Raw genomic sequence first — 12205 nt, forward strand, 5'->3', positions numbered from 1 at the left:
CTGCTTATCCACAATCCGTGGCCTCTACCCCTGCCAGGCCACCACTGCTACCATTGACTGCTGCTTATCCACAATCCATGGCCTCTACCCCTGCCAGGCCACCACTGCTACCGTTGACTGCTGCTTATCCACAATCCGTGGCCTCTACCCCTGCCGGGCCACCACTGGCACCGTCGACTGCTGCTTATCCACAATCCGTGGCCTCTACCCCTGCCGGGCCACCACTGGCACCGTCAACTGCTGCTTATCCACAATCCGTGGCCTCTAACCCTGCCAGGCCACCACTGGCACCATCAACTGCTGCTTATCCACAATCCGTGGCCTCTACCCCTGCCGGGCCACCACTGGCACCGTCGACTGCTGCTTATCCACAATCCGTGGCCTCTACCCTTGCTGGGACACCACTGGCACCATCGACTGCTGCTTATCCACAATCCGTGGCCTCTACCCTTGCCAGGCCACCACTGCTACCATTGACTGCTGCTTATCCACAATCCGTGGCCTCTACCCCTGCTGGGGCACCACTGGCACCGTCGACTGCTGCTTATCCACAATCCGTGGCCTCTACCCTTGCTGGGACACCACTGGCACCATCGACTGCTGCTTATCCACAATCCGTGGCCTCTACCCCTGCCAGGCCACCACTGCTACCATTGACTGCTGCTTATCCACAATCCATGGCCTCTACCCCTGCCAGGCCACCACTGCTACCGTTGACTGCTGCTTATCCACAATCCGTGGCCTCTACCCCTGCCGGGCCACCACTGGCACCGTCGACTGCTGCTTATCCACAATCCGTGGCCTCTACCCCTGCCAGGCCACCTCTGGCACCATCAACTGCTGCTTATCCACAATCCGTGGCCTCTACCCCTGCCAGGCCACCACTGGCACCATCAACTGCTGCTTATCCACAATCCGTGGCCTCTACCCCTGCCGGGCCACCACTGGCACCGTCAACTGCTGCTTATCCACAATCCGTGGCCTCTACCCCTGCCGGGCCACCACTGGCACCGTCAACTGCTGCTTATCCACAATCCGTGGCCTCTACCCCTGCCGGGCCACCACTGCTACTGTTGACTGCTGCTTATCCACAGTCCGTGGCCTCTACCCCTGCCGGGACACCACTGGCACTGTCAACTGCTGCTTATCCACAGTCCGTGGCCTCTACCCCTTCCAGGCCACCACTGCTACCGTTGACTGCTGCTTATCCACAATCCGTGGCCTCTACCCCTGCCAGGCCACCTCTGGCACCATTAACTGCTGCTTATCCACAATCCGTGGCCTCTACCCCTGCCGGGCCACCACTGGCACCGTCGACTGCTGCTTATCCACAGTCCGTGGCCTCTACCCCTGCCAGGCCACCACTGCTACCATTGACTGCTGCTTATCCACAATCCGTGGCCTCTACCCCTGCCGGGCCACCACTGGCACTGTCAACTGCTGCTTATCCACTATCCCTGGCCTCTACTCGTGCTGTGCCAGCACCATCGCAGCGGACTGCTGTTTTTCCACCATCTCTGGCCTCTACCACTACTGGGCCAACACTGCCACCATCGACTGCTGCTTGTTCACAATCCGTGGCCTCTACCCCTGCCGGGCCAGCACCGCTAACATCCGTGTCCAATTGTTGGTGATTTGTGTGTTCGAGCATATCTGGGTCCGTTGATGGCTGTTTTGGGCCGTGTGTTTGTTTGGATCTGCTTGTTTGGTGTGTGCTGAGGTGTATTTGTGAATGTGACGTAAGCCTAGTGCAAGTGTAGAGACTGATGTGTGCTTGTCTCCCGAGTGGGTTCAGCTGAGGATCCCCTATCTCCTAGCCATGCTGCCCCAGTCAGGCATCCCCTGCCTTAACCCTTGTAGGGTCCTTGACACTTGTTTTCATGGACCCTCACCTTGTGGATGTCACACCTGGCCTGGGTCCTCTTCTGGCCTCTGCCCACCCACCTTTTCCTGATGAGTGACCAGAATGACTTAGAGCGGGAACCTTTACTTTTATAGATTTGAACACGCGATTTCATAAACTTTTAACAGTCCACGGTCATTACTCAATGGTCTGCACCGCTCCCCCCCCACCCCCATTTTGTGAAATCCTGAAAACTGAAATCAATTTTAACTGTTGCAATTATTAAAAAAAAAAAAAAAAAAGATTGGATTCTGCCAAAGGGAAGCATAGTCCAACTAGGCCTGATCCAGACACTGCAGCTGCTCCCACCTCCTACGGCAGCTTCTCCATGTCCTGGTCCCTAATGCCTGTTCCTGGTCAGTCGCTGGAGCATGGCCACCAGAGCCCACAGTGGCGATGTTGGCGTGGCAGGGGTAGAGGTTGGAGGTGGTGAAGAAGCAGCTGTCCACGGTGTCCAGCAGGCCGGGCTGCTGAGCCTCCTGCTTGCTGCTGGTGTAGAGCTGGCTGGACTCGTTGGCCCGGTGCTGCCGCATGATGAGGATGGCCTGCCTCATGTCTGGGGAGAGCAGAGAGAGCTCACGTTATGGGGCAGCTGGCGAGGGATGTAGGGGAGCAGAGCAGCAGCACATGGCTGGGTATGAGGGCCGTGCCAGGGAGCGCATAGTCACAGAGCCGTGGGGCTGAAAGGGAGCTGAAAAGGTCACATTGGGCATCTTTACACGTGCTCTAGGGGTGGGAGGAGGCCTGTAAGTACAGGGCGTTGGAGCAGTGTCCCTGCACGTCTACAGGCAGCCATCTAGTCCAACCCCCGCCTGAGGCAGGATCAGCCCTGTCCAAACCACCCCAGACAAACCCATTGTGCAACCTCTGAGCAAAACTACACCATCACCCCTGACAACACCAGACATCACACCTGCCCCCGCCCCAGGGAAAGCAGGGGGACCACAGCAGCCAGCATCCTGCTCCTCCAAATGTTGTCAGAAGGTGCTTATGAGACCCGAGGCAAAGGCCGTGGCCCGGCTATAAAGGAAGGCAAACCCTCTCCCCGCCTGTACCCATCTGAGCAGGGGGAGAATTCACAGGTGCTCCCTGCCTCCCAGCCAGGGCTTCGCCGGGCCTGTGTTGTCTGCCTGGGTTGGGCTCCTACCCACCTCCCCCAGTCAAAGGGCCGCAAGAGCCCAGAGTGGCTCCCAGCACAAGCTGTGTCCCCACTGCTGTGTTATCGGTTAATCATTTAACCGATATAATTAGAGGAGGTTAAACAGATTTTTTTTAAAACAATATTTACAAGTCTCACGGCTGGCTTTCTCTTCCAGCTTCACGTGCAGCTTTCATTCTGGGTGACTTGGTGGACAACCTCGCTTATGGGTTTTTTGACGTCTTGCAGGCACTTCAGCACCCTGGGGTCCGAGGAGTCTTCCAGAGGCTGCAGGCACAGGCAAGAAGGGAGACAGGACTCAGCACCAGTACATACACCACTCGGGCTGCATGCGACTGGTGGGCACAGACCGAGGTGCCACAGGAGGAGAGGGGACAGGGAATCACCCAGGCCACGTGTCATCCTGGGCTGAGCACCGTGACTCGGGTGCTTGGTTCTGCCCTGATGCTGCGTGCTCTAAAACGAGCCGTGCCTCAGCTTCCCCATCTGTGCAATGGGAAGACTGGTCTGCTTGGCAGGCTGCCCTGTGAATCCATTCTCCTCCTGCAAAGGGCAGAGGATAACATGCACACACACACGTGCATCCACTCATCTCCCCTACTCTTCCTTCTGCCCTCCGCCACTCCCTGCTCATTTGCCTCCTCTCTCTTTCCTTCCCATTTCTCGTGTACCGGGATGAGACAAGGGCAGCCCCTGCCCTCTGCACTGAGAAGTGGGGTCCTGCCACTACAACCCCCCAATGGGGGCAGAGATGAGGTCCGAGGGCCATGGCAGCTCTGGTGTCTCCTGGCTTGAGTGCTTCCCTGGGATGAACGGGGAGGCACGGGCCTGAACTCTGCTCCCAACGGGGTGCGGGTTCCCCAGAGACTCTGGGTTGCCAAGCCAGGCTCTCATGAAGCCCAGCTTTGCTGATGCAGATAGATTGGGGGGCACTACTACTGCCGTGCCAGGGTCGTGCCTCCCTTGGAGAGGGGCCGTGCAGGGCTGACCCCACCAACAAGGCACCGAGGAAGTGGAAAGATTAGTCTCACCTGCAGCGTCTTGATCGTCTCGTTGATAGCCTGTTTGATCCGTGCCATCCGGATGGCCGCCCCGTCGTCCTGGTGCTGCGGAGAGAAGGGACGGTTAGAAATGTCCCCCCAGCAAAGGCTGAACTCAAATGCAGAGGTGGTTTCACACAAGCAATACGTCCCAGGGCAATGCAAAGATAGTCTCGTGGGAGAAACGTGGCCTACGGGTAACGTACGTGTCGGCTTTCGTAATTCTGATGGAGAATCCCAAGGTTTATTTTTAAATGCGATCCTTTCGATCGGCATCGATTGTGCAGCATTAGGCAGAGCATTTGGAAACGAGCCACACATCAAAATACAACCAGTGACCCTCCACAAAGCAGTGCATCGCACCTGCTTGCAGGCATACTCGTGTTCATTGGGCAGCACGTGTGCAAACAAAGTGAAAAACCCTACAGATCGGTTAAAACAAGAAATCTCAGGTCTTTTGCTATGGTGACGGGAACGCGTCATCACGCACGGCAAAGCGCGCGTACCTAGTCGACAGGACGCTCTGCCGGTTCCTCCATCGATAGCATTTCAAAATCTCCTGGTCTTCCTTGCCCAGCTTTTTCACCCATTTCACTTCTAGGTCAGGGTATTCCCGGCGGTACTCTACTAATGATTTTTTCTTGCAACCCATGATTGAAGCGAGTCAAGAAATGAATGCTGTTTAAGGGTCCCTGTAATTCCTCCCTCTTCTCCTGGTTTGCAGGCCCCCTCCTCCTGGTCCCAGTCCCGTCGGGGTTTCTGGGAGCTGCAGTCAGAGCCAGTCTGGAGGGTGACCCCCCTGTCCTCACACCCTCCATCCTTTGTAGTGAGTAATGTCCTGTGCGGTGTGCACTGGAAGTGTTGTGTGAGCGTGTAACAGGGCAGGGAGCAACTCTGCAGAGGCCTGCCAGATGTGCTTCTGCACTACAAATCCCAGAGGCCTTTGAGAGCAGGAAGAAGTAGTGATGAATACAGAGCTCCTATTGGCTGTGCTTCCAGATTACTAATCCCAGTAATTCCAGACTACAATCCCAGAGGCCTCTGGGAGCAGGAAGACAAAAAAAAAAGTCATGAGGAGCAACCTTGCAGAGCCCCATTGGCTGGGCTCCTGGACTACAAATCCCAGAGGCCTCAGAAAGCAAAAGAGAACGTGAGGAGGGACTTTGTGTGCTGAATGAGTGTGTTAAACAGTCAGGACTCCTGGTAGAGATGAGAACTTTTATTAGACAAAAAAGATTTTGCAAAAAAAAATTTCTTTAATTGCAAGCTTTCAAGCACAAACACCCTTCATCAGGCTTCGGAGAAAAGATTGTAGAAGTTTTCCTTTCACTTCTATCCAGGAGAACTTTTCTGCACTGCCCCGTGAAGGGTGTTTGTGCCCAAAAGAAAACTTTTACAATCTTTTCTGCAATGCCCGATGAAGGGTGTTTGTGCCTGAAAGAAAACTTTTACAGTTTTTTCTGCAATGCCTGATGAAGGGTGTTTGTGCCCAAAAGCTTGCAATTAAAGAAATGTTTTGTTCTGGTTTTTTTTTTTTTTTGCAAAAATCTTGCTGGTCTAATAAAAGATATCACCTCTACCATGAGTCCTGATTGCCTTTTCCTCTAGACCAACATGGCGACAACCCGGATACCTGTTAATAAACAAAGCTCGTGGGTCAGATGCGGTATCTCTTTTCTGAGACCGAGCAGATAGTAGCACAAAAATGTCTTTCTTTGCAAGGTTTCAGGTGCGAACACCGTCCTTCGGCCTGAGCAGAATTCAAAGTTTGGAAAAGTTCTGGGTAGAAAAGAAACTTTATTGTGCAGACGGGAGGTGGGCGTTTATTCCCCGGGGTTGCTCAGAGTCCTTTTGCGAGAGAGTTTCTCTGGGACGTGCAGATCAGGCAGGCTTCTTCCCTGGAGGTGCCCGATGTCCGTCAGGGGGTGAACGTTTCTCCTGTCTCGGTTAGCAATGACATTTACATTTCCAAACAGCTAAATATGATATCTACTGTGTTTCAGGGATGCATGCTATAACCATGTTGGTCTAACAAGCAGAGATAAATGAAGCTCTTCGGTCAAAGGTGATATCTTTTATTAGACCAGTGACCCTTACCTGTTTCTTGTGCTTTAAGTGCATGTTGTGGGCATTGGTTGTAGCCATGTTGGTCGAAGGACACAGGCAGACAAGGTTCTTTGGGTAAATCTGATATCTTTTATCAGATTGACTAAATAGTTGGCAAAATTATTCCTTGCAAGCTTTCGGACACAAAAACGTTTCTTCAGGCATACTGTGCCCAAAAGCTTGCAAAGAACATTTTTTCCAGCTACTCAGTTGGTCTAAGAAAAGGTTTTGCATGTACCTGGGGAAGCTTGCGTGTCTTCAGGCATATTACATTATACTGGGAAAGTCCGTTTAAATGTATTTGCACCTCCACTTCGGTCCCGTTGCCTTGTGACCCTGATCCCAAGGACTTTCTATAGAAAAGTGAGAAACCCCCTTTTGGCTGTGATGCTTGTGCCTCACTAGGGTGGGGTTTGGTGCAACTGGTGGTAGCGGTGGGATAGGCGGTCACAGCACCGGGCATCACACCCAACTTGGCCACAGGGAAAGCAGGGGGACCGCTGCAGCCAACGTCCGTAACGGTCTGTCCAGGGGGTAATGTTCCTTCCAGGAGCACGGGCACAGTCCAGTCCCCAGCTTAAACTGGTTGGTTTGGAGGCTGGGATCAGATGAGTTAGACGCGGGAGTGGTGAGAGACGCGCGGGTGAAAGCTCGCTGCGCCCCCGCTCCCCCGAAGCCCCCCAGAAACCCTCCAGCAGCCGCGGAGCCCCCGCAGCCGGGATAAGCGGGGCCCGTGGAGAGAAGGGGCTAACCCCCTTAGTGTGTGTGTGGGGGGCGGCAGCTGAGTGGAGCCGGGCCGGGTCAAGCCCCGCCCAGGCCCCTACTTGGCCCAGCCCCCCAGGGAGCCACGCAAACAGGCTGCACAAACAGGCGCGCTTCTCTGGACCCTGCCTGCGCACCCCCCAGGGTAGACAGCCCCAGCCGTAGCCAGCCCACCAGAGGCATGACATGGATGGGCACACGCCGCACCCCGAGGGTCCCCTCGGGCTCCGTGGCCCCCCGCCTCTGGCACCTCAGAGACGGCCACCCAGACGGAGCCCCTGGTCCCGGGCTCCACGCAGACGGAGCCCCTGGTTCCAGGCTCCACGCAGACGGAGCCCCTGGCTCTCGGCTGCGGGGGCTGCCTGTCCCTTTTCCAGGCTCTGGGGCCTGGGAGCATGGCGACCTCCCCTTGCGGGGTCTGCTCCCTTTGGGGTCTCTGGCACGCCGGCTGGAGGAGCTCCAGGCCACAGTCCACAGACTGCGTGCCATCAGGGACTGCGAGCAGGAGATAGACTCCTACTGCCAGGCCCTTCTCCCCCGGGAGGCAAAGGGTAGATCACAGTCTCCCTCCAGGCCAAAGGAGGACTCTGGGACCTCCTGCTGTGTCCAGCCAGGGGCATGGACCAAGGTGGTCAAGGGCCCTAAGGCCCGCCGCACCAAGGCCCCACCCCCGCCACAACTGAGCAACAGGGACGCACCTCTTGCTGCCCCAGCAGAGCCTGCCGAGTTGCCGGCCCCCACAGGCAACATGGGCCCCACTGCAACTCCCGCCCCTGCTCTCCCCAAGACACAACGTAAGGTGTTTGTTGTGGGAGACTCCCTCCTGAGGGGGACGGAGGGGCCAATCTGCCACCCTGACCCCTTAGCCCAGCAAGTCTGCTGCTTCCCAGGGGCCCGCATCCGGGACATTGCGGAGAGGATCCCCAAGCTCCTCAAACCCACAGACCACTATCCCATGCTCCTTATTCATGTGGGCACCAAGGACACGGCTCGGAGCACTCCCAGCCAGGTCATGAGGCGCTACAGGGATTTGGGAGCGGGGCTTAAGGGTCTGGGGGCACAGGTGGTGTTCTCGTCGATCCTCCCAGTCTCAGGCTATGGGCTGAGAAGGGACAGGAGGATCTATGTGGTCAACCAAAGACTGCAGCGCTGGTGTCATCAGGAAGGCTTTGGCTTTCATGACCACAGCCCGCTCTTTGGCGAGAGAGGCAGCGAGCTGCTGGGAAGAGATGGTCTCCTCCTCTCTCCCCTGGGGAGGAGGCTCTTCTCAGCCAGACTGGCTGACCTGCTCCACCGGGCTTTAAACTAAGCCCGCTGGGGGACGGGGGCACGACCGCCACTGCTGGCCCGCTGAGCAATCCTTGCAAAGCCAGCGGATCATGGCACTCAAGGGAGCCCACCCCAGCCCCAGCCCTGGTAAAATCTGTGGGCAAGGAAGGAGCCCCCCAGGGGGCACTTGCCTGCCTGTACACTAATGCCAGGAGCTTGGGGAATAAGCAGGAGGAGCTCATCCTCCTGCTCAGTGCAAACAGTTACGATGTCATGGGGATCACGGAGACCTGGTGGGACTCCACCCATGACTGGACCACGGGGATAGATGGCTATACCCTGTACAGGAGGGATCGTGTAGAGAAAAGGGGCGGGGGTGTAGCTCTCTATGTTAAGGAAAGCTACACGTCCCTGCAGGCCGATATTGGTGACCAGGGTGGACGGCTGGAGACCCTCTGGGTTACAATTCGTGGGGAACACGGCACAGGGGACACAATGGTGGGAGTCTATTACAGACCTCCCACCCAAAGTCCTGAGCTTGACCAGGAGTTTGCCCAGGAACTGGCTGAGGCCGCTTGCTCCAGGACCATGGTTGTCATGGGTGACTTCAATTACCCAGACATCTCGTGGGAGGATCGCTCAGCAAAATCTGAGCGGTCGCAGAGCTTCCTCTCATGCGTGGATGACCTCTGCCTGACTCAAGAAGTCTATGGGCCAACGAGAGGCAAAGCGCTGCTCGACCTGGTACTGGCTACTGGGGAGGACCTAGTCGGCGACCTAGTGATCGATGGGAAGCTGGGTGACAGCGACCACGAGCTGATCACCTTCACCATCCGCCCAAAAGCTGGCAAGTCAGTCAGCAACACGCAAGTCCTTGACTTCAGGAAAGCCGACTTTGACAAGCTCAGGAGGCTTGTCAGTGAGGCCCTAAGGGACTGTGACCACAGGGAGAGGGGAGTTCAAGAAGAGTGGTTGCTCCTCAAGGGAGCGATCCTCAATGCACAAACTAAGTCTATTCCATCTCGGAGGAAAGGCAGCAAGAGGGCACAGCAGCCCCCCTGGCTCTCCAGGGACCTAGCAGACCTCCTGAGGCTAAAAAGAAAGGCCTACAAAGGATGGAGGATGGGAGTCACCTCCAAGGAGGATTATTCTGCACTGGTCCGGTCCTGCAGGGAGCAGACCAGGAAAGCCAAGGCTGCAACTGAACTCCAGCTAGCTTTGAGCAGCAAGGACTATAAAAAGTCCTTTTTCAGATATGTGGGGAGCCGGAGGAAAAGCAGGGGCAACGTTGGACCCCTGCTGAACCAGATGGGGCAACTGACAACTGACGCCCAGGAAAAAGCCAACCTATTAAATAGGTACTTTGCGTCAGTCTTTCATCAGCCCCATGGGACGCCTGTGCCCGCTACAGGGCCGGGAAGTCCGGGTGAGGGTGATCCCCTGCCCTCCATTAATGCTGACTTTGTGAAGGAACATCTTGAGAAGCTGGATACCTTCAAGTCAGCCGGCCCTGACAATCTTCACCCCAGGGTACTCAAGGAGCTGGCGAGCATCATAGCCCAGCCTCTAGCGCGGATCTTTGAAAACTCTTGGTGCTCTGGTGTAGTGTCTGAAGACTGGAAGAAGGCCAACGTGGTGCTTATCTTCAAGAAAGGGAGGAAAGTGGATCCGGCTAACTATAGGCCCATCAGCCTGACTTCTATCCCGGGGAAGATCTTAGAAAAGTTTATTAAGGAGGCCATCCTTAAGGGACTGGCCGACGCCAACATCTTAAGGGATAGCCAGCACGGGTTTGTTGCGGGTAGGTCTTGCTTGACCAATCTCATTTCCTTCTACGACCAGGTGACCTATCACCTGGACAAGGGAGAAGAGATTGATGTCATATATCTTGACTTCAGAAAAGCCTTCAATCTGGTATCCCGTGATCACCGCTTGGAGAAACTGGCCAGTTGTCGCCTTGGGTCATCCACGATCCACTGGCTGGAAAATTGGCTCCGTGGTCGGACCCAGAGGGTAGTAATTGATGGAAGTCACTCATCGTGGTGTCCTGTGACCAGTGGGGTCCCCCAGGGCTCTGTCCTTGGACCCATACTGTTCAACATCTTCATTAATGATGTGGACACTGGAGTCAGAAGCGGGCTGGCCAAGTTCGCCGGCGACACCAAACTTTGGGGCAAAGCATCCACACTAGAAGACAGGCGGGTGATCCAGGCTGACCTAGACAGGCTCAGCAAGTGGGCGGATGAGAGTCTGATGGTGTTCAACGCCGATAAACGCAAGGTTCTCCACCTTGGGGAAAAAAAACCCGCAGCATCCTTATAGGCTCGGCAGTGCTATGTTGGCTAGCACTATGGAAGAAAGAGACTTGGGGGTCATCGTTGACCACAAGATGAACATGAGCCTGCAATGCGATGCTGTGGCTAGTATAGCAACCAAAACGCTGGCTTGCATCCATAGATGCTTCTCAAGCAAATCCCGGGACGTCATTCTCCCCCTGTACTCGGCCTTAGTGAGGCCGCAGCTGGAGTACTGCGTCCAGTTTTGGGCTCCACAATTCAAAAAGGATGTGGAGAAGCTTGAGAGAGTCCAGAGAAGAGCCACGCGCATGATCAGAGGTCAGGGAAGCAGACCCTACAATGACAGGCTGAGAGCCCTGGGGCTCTTTAGCCTGGAAAAGCGCAGGCTCAGGGGTGATCTGATGGCCACCTACAAGTTTATCAGGGGTGACCACCAGTATCTGGGGGAACGTTTGTTCACCAGAGCGCCCCAAGGGATGACGACTAGGTCGAATGGTCACAAACTGCTACAAGATCGTTTCAGGCTGGACATAAGGAAGAATTTCTTTACTGTCCGAGCCCCCAAGGTCTGGAACAGCCTGCCACCGGAGGTTGTTCAAGCGCCTTCATTGAACACCTTCAAGATGAAACTGGATGCTTATCTTGCTGGGATCCTATGACCCCAGCTGACTTCCTGCCCTTTGGGCGGGGGGCTGGACTCGATGATCTTCCGAGGTCCCTTCCAGCCCTAATGTCTATGAAATCTATGAAATCTATGAACACCAAGGGCCTTCCAGCTGGAGACGGCCCAGGGTGAGGGCCAGATGCTACCAAGGGGCTGCTGCTACTTCCCTCGTGCAGGGGAGGTTGGGAAGAAGTGAAGTCCTGGGTGCGAGGTTGTGCTCTTGTAGAGGTCAGCGCCTCCCAGCAGGGCAGCCGCCGGGCATTACGGAGGATTAGTGCCTGCAGCTAGAAGCTGGTCTCCTCCCTTTGGGGGCAAGTGACAAGGAAGGAGCTGAAGAGCAGAGCATGCTCGCTGCACCCTGCCCCAGGCCCCCAGCTGCTCTATTTTAGCCCACCAGGCTGGGTCCAGAGGGACCGGGCACCCACAACTCGTGGGCAGACTGGCATGGCAGGCACCCAACTCCTCTGGGAAGCCAAACCTCCACCTCCACCTGCCTTGCTCCCCCTCCACCCAGTCTGGACCGAAGGGTGCCTCGGGTGTGCAGAGCAGCCCAGGGTGCATCACAACCCCTTCACCCAACACCAGAGGGGAGGGAGACCCAGCCGCCACGTACCCTCCATGCCGATAGCCCTGCAGCAGGTGCACGTCGTGCTTGTAGATGAACTCCTCCAGCACCATCTGGATGGCAATGATTACCTGTGTCGTGATGATGGTCACCTGGAAGGGCTCAGAGGCTGCTGAAGACTCATGCCGCGGGTCCCTCTGCCTGAAAATTACACCACAGCCTGTCGGCAAATTGTTGCAACCGCGCCAGCTCACAAGCGCTGCTTCTGCACTGGAGGGGGGCTGGCAGCGGAGCCGTGGGGCATCACCTGTACGTCTACCTTCAGCCTCTGGTGCTAAATCAGCCCCAGGCTGCATCACCCCTTGCAAGACGCTGACCTGGGGCAACAGGGTGCTCAGCAGCATGAGGCTGGGGTAGGCACATGGAAGGGACACAGTGCA

The sequence above is a fragment of the Alligator mississippiensis genome, chromosome 1 (assembly GCF_030867095.1).
Source record: "Alligator mississippiensis isolate rAllMis1 chromosome 1, rAllMis1, whole genome shotgun sequence".
NCBI classification, from domain to species: Eukaryota; Metazoa; Chordata; order Crocodylia; family Alligatoridae; genus Alligator; species Alligator mississippiensis.